The 14,065-nt window shown below is 48.8% G+C and overlaps 1 protein-coding gene across 1 annotated transcript in view; it reads right to left on the reverse strand.

Moving 5' to 3' along the window:
• STK3 (serine/threonine kinase 3) overlaps nt 1-14,065 on the reverse strand; it is a 1,834,661-nt gene that overhangs the window by 1,581,640 nt on the left and 238,956 nt on the right. The window lies entirely within an intron of this gene.

Consider the following 14,065-nt stretch of genomic DNA (forward strand, 5'->3'; position numbering starts at 1 on the left):
CCATAGCGTTAGTTTCCTCCTGACGTCTTGTTTCCCTGCAGCAACCTACTGTCCAGTCTCTCCCCATTGTCTCCTTAAGTTTTATGCCTGTCTGAAGCAAACCTGTTCTCATTTACCGGAACTCTGCTTCTCCCACCGTTGCTTGCCTGCCCAGTGCCTTTCTTTCCAGAATACCTGGATCCTGCTTTCTCCTGCTGCCCTGCTGACACACTTCTTCTGCTCTGCAAACTGAATCCGGCTTCATCAACAACCAGCGCCTTTTTTTTTTTTTTTTTTCAAAATATTTTTATTTTTATTTTAAGTGAAAACAGTATAAACAAACTTGTGACATTATACACAATAAACCAATAAAACACTTAACAAAGCACAACACTACACTCCCCCCCTCCCCCCCAAGAGCTCATCCACAGGGTAGTTCCGTATCGACCTGGTGTGGCCGGGTGACTTCCTCCTCCGAGGCAGTAGGTTCTCCTCGTACCCCAAACAGACCAGTGATTAATGACCTCCAGGCTACTAGGTTGCCCACATCCTCCTCCCCGCATTTACTGCATGCCTCTTGCCAGACCATGGTTTCAGCCTCCGCCCATTTTTGGAGATCCCTCCACCACATCTCTATCCTAGGTTTGTAGCATTGCTTCCAGTTCATAGCTATCCTCCTCTTAGCGAGTATATACGCTAGGTCTCTCAGTTTCCCCAGATGTCTGGTGTTCTTTGGTCTGGAAAACCCCCCTAGAAGGCAAGCCCAGGTCGTGTCAATGCTTATCGGGACCCCTTTGTCAGCCAACTTCTGTGACACTTCTCCCCAGAAGACTTCAATTACTGGGCAGGACCAGAACATATGCGTCATGTCCGCGTTCTCCTCGTTACACTTCGGGCATGCTTGCCTGCCCGAGTTAGCAAACTTAGCTATTCTCTTGGGGGTCAAATACGCTCTGTGTGTGATATATAGTTGGATTTGCTGTAATCTAGCATTCCTGGACACTTTTTTATGATATCCCAGAGCCCATTCCCACATCCCATCCGTCATCTGAACCCCCACCTCCATTTCCCATTCTAGTCTCAAGTCTGTCAAGTCCTTTCCCACTCGGGACATCACCACCTCGTACAATCTGGAGATCTCGTGTCCGCCCTCTGATATGTCATATATTGTGTCAATCAGGGCATCCGGATCCTCCGCTAACACCGTCTCAGGCCAAGATTTTCGGATAATCTGTACCAACCTGAAGTATGTAACATATTGGCCCCCATGTAACCCAGCTTCTTCTTCTAAGTCTGCAAAATCCTTGATGGCCCCATCTTGCCATATATCTCCTAACGTGGCCAACCCAACCGGTTCCCAGTACATTCTGATCAATTTTCTAAGTTGACCATCCCCCGCAGTCAAGGCAACCAGTGGCACCTGCGGCGAACACGGATCCGGGCTTTCCAGTAACCGGCATGCTCTACGCCACATTTTCCATCCAAGTAACAGCATACCAGGGCAAAGGTTTAAATCTTGTCTAGGGACCCAGATGATCTCCTTCAAATAAAACGAGGTGCAATCTGTCCCAACCAATCTGGACTCGGGAGATTCCTCACCAGAGAGCCACTGTGTAACATATTGCAATTGGCTCGCTACATAATAGGCCTCAAAATGTGGTAATTTAATTCCTCCTTTATCGTAGAAGTTTTGTAGCTTCCACAGCGCCACTCGGTTGCGAGTGCCGTGCCATAGGAAGTCCCTGCACATACTGTCGAGTTTAGTAAAGAACTTCCTAGCTATTAAGTATGGTATGTTGTTGAAGAAATGCAGCAGTCTAGGCAAGACAACCATTTTAAGCAACGCCCCTCGCCCTATCATCGCTAGCGGCAGTTTTTCCCAAAATCGCATAGACGCACGGATTTTATCCACAGCAACCTCGGTGTTGTGCAGATGTTCGTTTCTCACAGTGTGATATATGTCTATTCCGAGGTATCGGAAGGACTCGGCTGCCCAAGGCACGGGCAATACCGGTAAGCGTTCCGTGGGGACCCTCGAATAGTACCCTAGAGGGAACATGCTCGACTTGTCAGGATTAACCGCTATGCCGGACAATTTGGCATACTTCTGCATGACCTCCAAAACATACTGGAGGTTCTCTTCAGGATACTTTAGGTACAGCAGCAGGTCATCGGCATATAAGGATATCAAATGGCTCTTTCCTCCCACCTCGATGCCCACCAGGTCATATTGCTGTCTAAGATATACCGCTAAGGGTTCCAAGGCCAATATGTATAACATCGGGGACCAAGGACATCCCTGCCTAGTACCCCTACTTAGGTGCCACTTGTCGGATATCACTGATCCCGTACGCACCCTAGCCGTAGGCTGACTATACAGTAGTCTCGCCCATCTGATATAGCCTGGCCCAAACCCATATTCCCTCAGGACCGCAAACAGCCATGGCCACCTCACCGAATCAAACGCCTTAACTGCTTTACCTGCAAGGTTTTCTTCTCATAGTTTCCCTGAGATTTCCGTCGTCACTGCATTTTATCTATCAGTGTCACAGAGGTCTCGGGCGTTCCTTGCAGTCTTCTCTGCCATTGTTGCATCGGATCTGGTCAGTGCCTTCGCTTAGTTCTGACACGATCTGGGGGCTGAGGTGATGAAAGCCTGATGCACAAAAGATTGGTGTACAGAAGCATGATATGCTGCGAGTCTGGATTCAACCTACACGGCCTGGAGAGCAATGAGGATGGCAGCAAGAACACCCAGCAGTTAAGTGAAGGGGGCTGCGCAGCAAAGGCGATGCGCTGCGTCCGGTGGGTGAGCACCCACCAAAACTCCAATAAACAAAACAGGTCAGGGGCCAGGAACAAAAGCCCGAATTTGCCGATGTGGCTTTCTCGGCCAGCAATCTGCAAAATCATTTTTTTGTTCCGAGCTTCAAGTTTTGCATGCCGAAAACAGGTTGGGCAAGTAGCTTCGGTGGAAAGACAAAGACTACATTTAAATATCCCATAAAAGCAGGGCTCTTTGTAAGAATTTAAGGTAACAGTAGACTACTCCCCATCTTGGAAAAGCAGGGAACTAGAGGATTCTTTATGGAGCAAACTGTTCTCATTATGAAGAGGTAAATTCTTAGGAAAATTAAAGTATACTTTAATTTTACAAAGTAGCATTTTTCTTGCAATCCAAACATTTTATGTAGCTAGCACTTCCAGTAAATAACAGCATTTTTATCATATAGGCCAGCATTTACATAAGGCAGAACGGTAGTAGAAATATAATGAAAGGTGCTGCTCACGTGATTCGTCAAATCTATTACATGAGAAAAACAGGAACCAAAAAGCATAAGTGTCCCTGTTATCCTGTAGTTTATTTATGGGTTTATTCTGGAGAATTGGTGGATAACCTGGTTTTCTGGATCCAAGCGTGCAATCTTTTGAATACGCTGTGATTGATTTGATACAAACAATTGAGAAATCAGCAGATCATGGCTTATTTGACACATGTAGAACATCTATAGTGTTTTCTGGGCAATCATAATTACATACAGCATGTGTCAGGAAAGCTACACGTGATTGAGACAGCGCTTCCTGCAGTTATGTGATGGGCCTGGAACTCTATGAGCTCATTTGTGATAAAACACTAGGAGACCCTGGAATCTTTGGCAAATGCTTATGTGCATGTGGCGTCTGGAGCAAGTGGATATGAAACTTCAGCAACACTATCCCACTGCATCCTGGCACAAGAGCAATGTTTTGCCATCACAAAGGACAACTCAAATAACCAGGTTACTCACCGTAGTGACCTCCTTACTCCTAGTCCATAGTCCCCTTTCCTCCATACTTATGGGGATATCTCTCCGTCCTGTGGGACGGGACCGGAGCACTTTGTAAAAAGCATCCAAAAATGTTTCCAAAAATGTGTCCTTCCTCTCTTTCTTGCATGGGGCCCGGCACACGGCCGTAACCCCGCCCACCTTGGCTCTGCCCCACGCATCGCCCATCAGTCCTTTTCTATCGCCAGGTCAGAGACCCATTAGCAATAACAGAGGAACCTTATTAGAGGGGACGGCGGGCGGGCGTATGGAGGAAAGGGGACTATGGACTAGGAGTAAGATGGTCACTACGGTGAGTAACCTGGTTATACTCCTACGTCCTGTCCCCTTTCCTCCATACTTATGGGAGATACCCAAGCACTCCTAACAGGAACTACGGGTGGATGGAAATATTCCTTACTGAAAAAGGTTCTTCAGCACAGCCTGACCAAACTGGTCATCAGCTCTTGAGCTCATGTCAAGACAATAATGCTTACAAAAAGCAGATGGGGAGGCCCAAGTAGCTGCCCTAGCGATGGACTCCCAAGGGACATATTTCTGAAAAGCAACCGCGGCTGCCTTGCCCTGCACCAGGTGTGCATGAATACCCTTAGGAGGTTTCAGCCCTTGGATGGTGAAAGACTCCGTGATGCAGGCGGCGATCCACCAAGAAATTGTCGCCTTAGACACCCGCTTACCCTGAGGGTTACCGAAATTCACAAAAAGTTGAGAAGAACTCCTAAGCTCGGAAGTCCTGTCAAGGTAGAACTTAAGAGCCCTTCTGACATCAAGACAGTGCAGAACCCTTTCAGCCTCTGAGGCAGGGTTCGGAAAAAAGACTGGTAGGGAGATCGACTGATTCAGATGGAATTCAGTTACCACCTTAGGTAGGAAGGCCAGGTTTGTACGTAGGACTATCTTGTCCTTGTGAAAGACCAAGAATGGATGCTCCACTGGCAAGGCCTGGAGCTCACTCACTCTCCTCGCTGACGTAACAGCGACCAGAAAGGATACTTTCCATGATAGATACTTGAGGTCCACTGGGGCCATTGGTTCAAAAGGTTTATGGCACAGCGCCGTCAGGACTACATTTAGGTCCCACGGCGGGTGCGGAGTACGAACCGGAGGGTAGAGGCGCACCAAGCCTGCAAAATGCCTCTTAACCACTGGGTTACTCAGAGAATAAGAGCATTGTTCCGTAGAAAGATAAGCGGAAACCGCTGAAAGGTAAGTTCTGCATGACAGAACGTGAACACCCGACTCGGCTAGGGAGAACACGAAGGACAGCACCGTGTCAATCGTAGCCACCCTTGGATCCAACTGCTTTTCTAAACACCAATGACAGAACCAGAGCCATTTACTCTTGTATTGGGATATGGTCGAGGGTTTCCTGGCTGCCTGGATAATACACATGTTATCCGAAGACAAGTTAAGATGCTCTAAAGACTTGAAATCAGGCACCATGCCGCCAAGCTGAGCGATTGTGGGGAAGGGTGCCACATCTGCTGTTCCCCTTGGTGGAGAAGATCGGGGGTCACTGGTAACCTGATCGGCGGATACATCGACAGGTGTTGAAGTGCTGAGAACCAAAACCTGGCCGGCCACCACGGGGCTATGAGTAGAAGGGAACAGTTTACAGAGTTCTTCAGCTTCCAAATTGCTTGATGAACCAGAGACAGAGGCGGGAAGGCGTAAGCTCTCATGTTGTGCCATGGAATCTCGAGAGCATCCCCCAGAGAGGAGACTCCCAGCCCCCCTCTGGAGGCATACTGAGGAAGCTTCTTGTTTACCGCCGTATCGAAGAGGTCCACCTCCGGTGTGCCCCAACGCAGGAAAATCTATGAGAGGACCTCCGCCTTCAACTCCCACTCATAGCTGACCACCGTCCGCCGGCTGAGGGCATCTGCTGTGACATTCAGCTGGCCCGGGATGTGTACTGCAAGCAGCCAGACACCGTGAAGCACGGCCCACTCCCATATCTGGATGGACAGGTCCACGAGAGGGAGGGGGAGGGGGAGACTTCGTTCCCCCTTGCTTTTTGATGTAATACATTGACACCACATTGTCCGTGCGTATGCGGACCACCTTGTTGGCAATGAGCGGTCTGAATGCCCTGAGCACTAGGAAGATCACTAGAAGCTCTGGATGATTTATGTGCAGGAGCTTGTCCTGAGGCGACCAGAGGTCCGAGACCTGAAGATCTAACGTCGCACCCCATCCCAGTCGTGATCGTCACTGTGGGGGCTGGGTCCTGAAACCCCGCACCCACCAACAGGTTGCTGAGAGAGGACCACCAATCCAGGTCCACTCATGGAATCCGGATTCATTATCAGCTTGCAATCCGGGTCCACAGCCTGACGCCAGGAACTGCGAAGAGCCATCTGGGTTCGTCTCATCTTGAGACGAGCAAGAGGAAGAGCCAGCACGCACGAGGCCATGAGGCCCAGAAGCCTCTGGAACCACCAGGCCTACATGCTCTCCGACTGCGCAAACATCTGACACGTGGTTAACAGATCCGCCATTCTGTCCCCGGTCAGGTACACTCTGCAGTCGATCGTGTTCCAGCGAAAACTCAGGAAACTCAGGTCCTGCGAGACCGTCATGGAAGATTTCTGCCAGTTCACCGACAGCCCAAGATGGAACAGGAGCAGAAGGAGAGACTGGAGATTGCCCACTGCTGTCAGCGGACAAGGGCTGCGTAAGAGCCAGTCGTCCAAATATGGATACACATGGATACCCTGGAGACGAAGATGGGCCGCAATCACAGACATCTTCGTGAAGACACGCGGCGCAGAGCTGAGGCCAAAAGGAAGCACTCGAAACTGGAAGTGCTCCTCTCCCAAAGAGAAGCAGAGATATCTCCTGTGTGGGTTCCAAATCAGGATATGCATGTACGCATCCTGAAGATCCACGACGCTGAGCCAATCGCCCATCTGCAAGGAGGACCGTATCTGGCCGGGCGCGATCATCTTGAATTTCTCTTGGGGTAGGAAAAGATTGAACTGGGAAAGGTCTAGGATGGTGCGCAGGCCAGTCTGGTTGGGTTTGGGCACCGTAAACAGCCGGGAGTAAAAGCCCTCCCCTCGCTCCCCAAGGGGAACGGGTTCCACAGCTCTGAGGTCCAGAGGTTTCTGAACCTCAGCTTTGAGGGAGGGCGAGCCCGACAGCTGAAAAGGAGAGGTGGGGTAGGGGGTAGAGGTAAGCGGAAGCCCGCTCGAGCAACTGACAAGACCCATCTGTCTTCTGTGATGGCCTGCCACGCCTCCCAATGAGACGCAATGCGTCCTCCCACTGGGGTCTCGTGCGAGCGCGGAAAACCCTCATTTAGCAGGTTTATCGCTGTCGGTGCCACCTGAACCTGAGGAGGAGGCTGAGGAATGGGAGAAAAACCGCGTCCGTTGTTGCCTACGGCGGTTATTCCCCACAGGGGTATCCACTCTGTGAGACTTGCGGTCGATGAAGCCCCTAAAACCAGAGGAAGGTCGACTTTGCGACAACGGTCTCTGAGTTTTGAAAGGAGCCTTAACTAGGACAGACAAGGACTTAGCTGTCTGAGTGCTATCCTTCGTCTTGGTAAGCTCTACATCTGTTGTAGCATGAAAGAGTTCCTTCCCATCGAACGGAAGGTCCAGCACCTTGTCCTGCACTTCTTTTGAAAATGTAGTTGCATGCAGCCACGCCTGCCGTGAGGTATCAACCCCCAGCATAAGGCCCCGAGCCGAGGTGTCTACGTGATGAGCCGCAGCCTCCAGGAGATCCTGGGCCAAGACCCTGGCGTCGGAAAGGCCTCCTCTAAAGTCTTCCAGCTTCTCGACCGGGATAGACTCCTCAAACTCCGACAGACCTTTGCACATCCGCATGTTATCTCCCGCTAATATCAATTCAGCGTTGGCCTGCCTGAGCTGCAAGGCCGAGTTGGCGAAGATTTTCCTCCCGAGGGAGTCAAGGAGCTTGTCCTCCTTTCCCAGAACCTGAGTAGCTGTCGTGGAAGAGGATGCTGCAGGCCTGGACTGCAATGTGGCCGCAGCCACCACTGTGGAGGAGGGGGGTAGACAAGATGACAGGGCCACCTCTTCCGAAGAATGCAGCCTGTATCTAGCATCAATTTTCTTATTGACAAAAAGTCCAGAGTGTGGCTTTTCCCAGACTCTGCGGACCTCGGCTACAACGACCTTCTGCAAGAACAGGCCGGTACGCTCCAAGGGAGACAGGGTGAACGCCCCAGAAAGCATGCCCTCCTGCGGAGCGGGTGCCTCGGGCACAGGAACATCTAAGAAGTTCATCATGTCCAGTACCCGGTCATGAAAAGCTCTAATAGAGCGGGGGCGGTCCTCGCTGTCCTTATCGCCTTGTGCGTCTTCTGACAGATCAGGGTCCTGTTGAACCGTGTCGGGTGCTGCCTTGTCCACAGGGGACAATGGGGGCAAAGGCGGAAGAGTCGGGGGAGGCACCGTAGGCAAGGGAGGCACCGGTGGAACAACCGGATGAACAGGTGGAGCCGGAGGCGCGGGAGGGCATATCTCCCTAAATAGCCCTTTGAAATACTCCCTCATGGGGTCGGTACGCATAAGCGTTTGAAATTTACCGAAAAAGGCTTCCTCCGGGGACTGTTTCGGAACCTGAGGAGGCCTCTCATGAGGTGGACAAATCCAGGGACATAACGGGGACGGGTGTCACACAGGCCCCTCCACCGACGTATCCACATAAATCAACGGTGCCGATCCTGCAGGCAGCGAAACTTTGTGCGGAAGAGACATCCGAGCGTTCCAGTCATAAACCGGCCGATAAGAATGCGCACAAGGGACTATGTTCACCCAAGGGGCAAAGCCCTACACCTGAGGCCGATGGCGTAGTTGTAGAGGTAGCACCGAAAATGGCCGCCGCTGTCGTGGTGGGAACGGGCACCATTTTGTCATCATCTGAGGGGAACTGCGGCACGTGAAGAAGTGAAGCAGGGGTCCCCGTCGATGGATCAGGGGTCTTAACTTTAGCCTTAACATAAGGGACCTCGGCAGAGCAGGTACTGTGAGGCCTGGAATGTTTTTGTGACATACCAAACGTCAAATTAGCCTTCGAAGGAAGTACCTCGACACTGCCGGTAAAAGAAGAAATTTGCTTCTTTGCCCCCTCAACAGGTCTGGTGTCACTGCAAGAGCGGGAACGGTGAGAAACAGATTTCACCGACAAGGCTTTGTGAGGCCTCTCAGAATGCTGGTAGCTTTAGCCTCTGAACGAGGGACCTCGGACCCAGGTCCGGTAACAGCCTTATCTGCACGGGCCTCGAACATCCGTTCGGTAACAGCAAGCCCACCCAAGGCCTCGGGGCGCACCTCGGTCTTATTTTTGAGGGAAGCCGACAGAACGGCCATAGAGCGAGCTCCGGTACCCCACGACTCTGAACTGGGTCTACAAACAGCCCCCACAGGAGGGGCCTCGGAGCGCACTCCGGTATCTACAGGCCCCTTACAGAGACCCTTGGAGAAAACTCTGGTACAATTATTAGGCCCAACGGGCACCTCAGGGCGAACCCCGGTGGCAGAGTGATCAACGCACCTCCCGGCCCGAGAGGAACCCGGAAAGGTATCCCCCGGCCGGGGTGCTCTGAAAAGTAAAGAACTTACCGGGCGTTTCTTCTTCTCGTCGATGAACACCTGAAAATGCGAAGGAGGAGTTCGTCGGAACACCTCCTCCCACCGCTCCAACCGACGTTGAAGTGCCTGGACCGTGGACCGAAAGGGAGTCGCAGTAAAAACAGGAGTCCCAACGGTGATCCGGACCAAAGCACTCTAAACAAAGAGGATGGGGATCCGCCCTTTGCGAAACGACGGTGACACGATGAACAATCTGGAAAATATAGTTTGAACGACATAGAAAGACCAGCACACGATCGCTAGCGAGAGCCAGAGAGGAAAAAAGGGAAAAAACTCTTCCGAGGATGCAAGTGCGTCCAGTCCCGAACAAGCGGAGGAAAGGACAGATGGGCGATGCGCGGGGTGGAGCCAAGGTGGGCGGGGTTATGGCCGCGTGCCGGGCCCCGCACAAGAAAGAGAGGAAGGACACATTTTTGGAAACATTTTTGGATGCTTTTTACAAAGTGCTCCGGTCCCGTCCCACAGGACGGAGAGATGTCCCCTTAAGTATGGAGGAAAGGGGATGGGACGTAGGAGTAGATGGGATTGTGGAGATTTTGAGTTGAAGGGTACGCTTGAAGGTGCAGCCTAAAACACTGCTGGTGGCTACCCGCACTGCTTGGCCAGGTTGGGGGCTGCTTGGCTCACCTGCTATCTGTATAGCTCACAAGTGGAAGTTCAAGGCTCTTTCACTCACTGTGTTTCATACTACATCCTTCAGTTGTCTTGCTTTTGTTCCTCTTAGGTCCATTTGTTGCTTGAATCATTTTGCTACCTGCGGTTCCAGAAAATCTACTGCTTCCTTCTCTTCCAGCAGTGCTCTCGACCCGGTGCCTTCTAAGCTTAGCCTGGCAGCCTGAACAAAACATCAGTTATTCACTCCTGCAGTTCACTGCTGACACCAATTCCCATTTTACTATGCTTGCCTGTTCATTTTTTTGCAAAGACAATAGCCAAACGTGTTTCCTCTACCAGGTTTTGCTGCCATCTCTTCCCTTCCCCTCGTCTCCTCTGTGGTCAGTGTCACTTGCCAATAAAGCCAATTAAATCTCTTGGAGGAAATGCATCTGGACCATTCCCGTTCTTTCTGAAGTGCCAACATTGTGTCACTCTACTTGTAACGCCTAGAAGGGAACTGGAGCTCAGCATCTGCTAGCATAGTTGCAACTGCTTTCCATTCTTGGTCTATATAACCTGAATTTCCGAACCGGGTAAAGTGGATTAGGATATATAACCAGAAATCATACATGTTCTCTATTGCAACTCTGTGCGAGTTTTGTTGCTTAGGTTTTCTGCACGATCATCAACTGGGCAAGCATTTACTATACATTTAAGAGCAAGAAACACGTAAACCCTCAAGATAAAGTGCACCAGATATATTCATGAAGCTTAAATTATGGAATCCAACTCAATTTACTTGAATCGACATTTAAACAGTGGCACACAACATGATTTAGGTAAAGGTGCACATGAAACAAAACTATCCTTTCCCACACTGCTTGTCTCCAAAGCTAATACAATCATGTGGATATTAGTTACACACGCAGGTCCCAGGTTATTTCAGATTTTCCTCTTTCCTAGGATCATAAAGAGGACCATGGTGTTGGGAAATCACAGATATGCTGGAAATACAATGCAGTTTGTGGCAGGTGTTATCTGTCTATTATTATCAAGGATTGAATACTTCTGTTGCTTTAAATCTTAACACCTAATGCTAAAATAAACTTGATGAACGTGTTTAATCAAAAATATTGAATATGTTCTCATTTGATTACAACTTCCCTTTCTAGCCTTTTCCGCACCCATCATCCTGGATGCCCTTCAATTCAATGTTTTTAGTTGATGTCAAAGTGGGAGACCAATCTTACCCCTACAGGCCACTCAACAAAGTATATTGCCATCAATAGGTCAGAAAACCCCTTTCTTGGCATGCCCCTCTATATGTGCTGCCACAAATAGGCAGACAGTTCATCTAGAATCAATGGCGTGTTTGTTTCCTCAGGTGATGTAACCCGAAGGGGTCATCGCATTTCACGACTTCTGAATACAATTGAGGGACATGTGCCTTTGGCTCACAAAAAAGTACATTTAAAGTGAAGGCGCCTGCGGGCATAAGATTTGCTGATTCACAGCAACTTCCTTAATTCTGGCCTGAATTGCCAGAATTAAGCAAGAGGGCTCTGGGAGACACTGACCTTGTAAAGATTTACGTTCTACCCCACATACAGCCTACAATATACACTGGGTTACTACACAGCAGCCTAAAAACCCTCACTGACGCAGGAGCCAACCTTAACCTTGCTCTGCTAAAGGACATTTTAAAATATGTAATTTATCTCTGAAACAGATGGAATTTAACTACACTGTAAAATTGTAATAGCGGTTTGTTTCCTACTATATTTAACGAAGTGCAGCGCTGCATTCATATAATCATCCTTGAGCGAATTGGTAGCGCAATTTCCACTAGTCCATGTAACACTGCATCATCCGCTCATCATTTCGTAAGCACCTGAATGAGTAACTCATCCTTTATGAATTTTTTCAAGTGTTGTTCTGTATTCTGGTAGATTGTGTCCCCTTTCAAATGGCTCGCAGAACGCTTTTTATGTATAATTGTCACTCTAAAACGGATGCAGGTGCCCCGCTCGTGCTTTTGACATTTTGTGTACTTCATAGAGAATAACTGCAACCCTTACATAACCTTCCAAAAGCAAAGGTTTTTTTTAGGTTTTTTTTTATACACAAATCACATCCAATGCTGCAAACATTTCACTGGGGTTCTGCTCTCACCACACAAACTGAAGAGAATATTGCCTCCAGAAACATGAACTAGCATATTAGTTGCAACTTGGCAATGAGCAGATCACAAAGGTTAAACAATAGGCATTACAATAGTTACATTAATACTACTGCTGCTCCCAGAGCAATACTCCATGAGCCATATAGTTTCGTCACCACCTATGATATCATTCTCTAAAGTGTAAATGTCATCTCCAATCAGACGTTGCTCGTCCATGAGACTTCTAAAGGGCTCTAGCCTCCCTCCCCAGATTTCAAAGCAGGTTCGGATCCTCCACAGGCCCGGAACACTGCAAATTAAGATGCATTAGGGTGGATGTGTCAGTCTGACATTCAGTCCGTCATTCTTTACATTTGTAATGAATCTACACATGCAGCATGAAGTTTACATGTAGATTCTTCACAAATGCGAAGATTGATGGCTTCTGGACATACTGTGCTACACATGTGTGCATGGTAAGCGGTGTATTTTATTAAAGAACACATGCAGTAGAGAAATGTTATAATGCTCTGTGCGATGAAGGCCAAATAGTTTGAGGCCAGGGCAAGGAGCTCCTTCGCCCATCCCGGTCCCTGCAAAAAGATGTGGGCGGAGAAGCCACGAATGGCTTACTGACGCTAGCACTAGCCCGTGGTTACCAGCAATGATAGGGCTGGATGGAGGGAGACAATCAAGCGACGAAATGCAGAGCGTGTGCACTGGCCTAAAGGGAAAGAAGTTAAAACTATTCTGTTTTTCGGTCCAAGACCCTTAGCGCACCCCCATCAATGGCTTGCTAAGAAAGCCTAGACTCTGTCACAGTACATCATTGGCCTGAATTGTATGCCCACTGCACCTCTCTCAATGTCTCATCATATTCTATTCGAGTCCATCAACAGAAATTGTCTAAGAAAGCGAATTGAAGGCCACATTTATCTGCCAACAACCAGGTATGCAATCCAACTCCCCCAAACTTTGCTACATGAGCCATTAGTAACCTGCTCATTGCCCATTGGATTTTGTCACACTAAAGAAACTGCATAGCCTTCATCTGCAACTTGTCCAATTCTTTAGATGGGCCAGCTACCCGGGCTGACTGAATTAGGTAGATTAGCCAGGGAAATACAATCAGCCTGATGGAGAAAAGATGGTCAAAGTACTGCTCATCCCTATGCTTTTCCTTACACTCACTATCAAAACCAAGTTTGGAAAGCTGGTGTTGTAGAAGCTGTTGTTGTAGAGACTGTTTTTTAGTGACTGACTCCCAGGTGTGTACTACTACCTTAGCTCTATTTTAAGTAGTCCAATTTGGCTGCACAATATTAATCGCCAACATTCAGCAAAATAGATAGCACTGCTAACTATGCATCCCCAGTTCAGCCTTTAACGTTTCAGCCCCTTGCACAGAAGGAGCAGAGGCAGCTTTAGATTGTACAGAGAAAATTGGATGTTATCTGCAATTATGATAGACTGGATTTTCACTGTCCTTCAACAACCTTCAATTACAACCCTACTCACCAGAAGGCAGGTTATGCATAGCATGCATGTTTATAATAACAGATTAATGTCCACAACTCATTTTTGCAGATCTGTATTCCAACACCACCATAGGAATATTCTGATTAAGCCAACATGTTTATTCTGGCAGAGGCTAATGATTTAGTGCCTTATAGACCCCTTGGTCCTAGGGCCCAATTACAAAAGGATCAATGCCCTTTGTAACATAGGGGAAAGCGATCTACGCTGGCATCAAAGTGTTTTAAAAAAATGTCACTCATGGCCCTCAGAGGTTATCTAATACTTTTCCAAGAAAATGGAAAGGACACTTACATCCATGGTCAACTGATGACAATTTAGTACAACTATCTGCT

Source organism: Ambystoma mexicanum, chromosome 5q (assembly GCF_040938575.1).
Source record: "Ambystoma mexicanum isolate Mex_15411 chromosome 5q, UKY_AmexF1_1, whole genome shotgun sequence".
NCBI lineage: Eukaryota > Metazoa > Chordata > Amphibia > Caudata > Ambystomatidae > Ambystoma > Ambystoma mexicanum.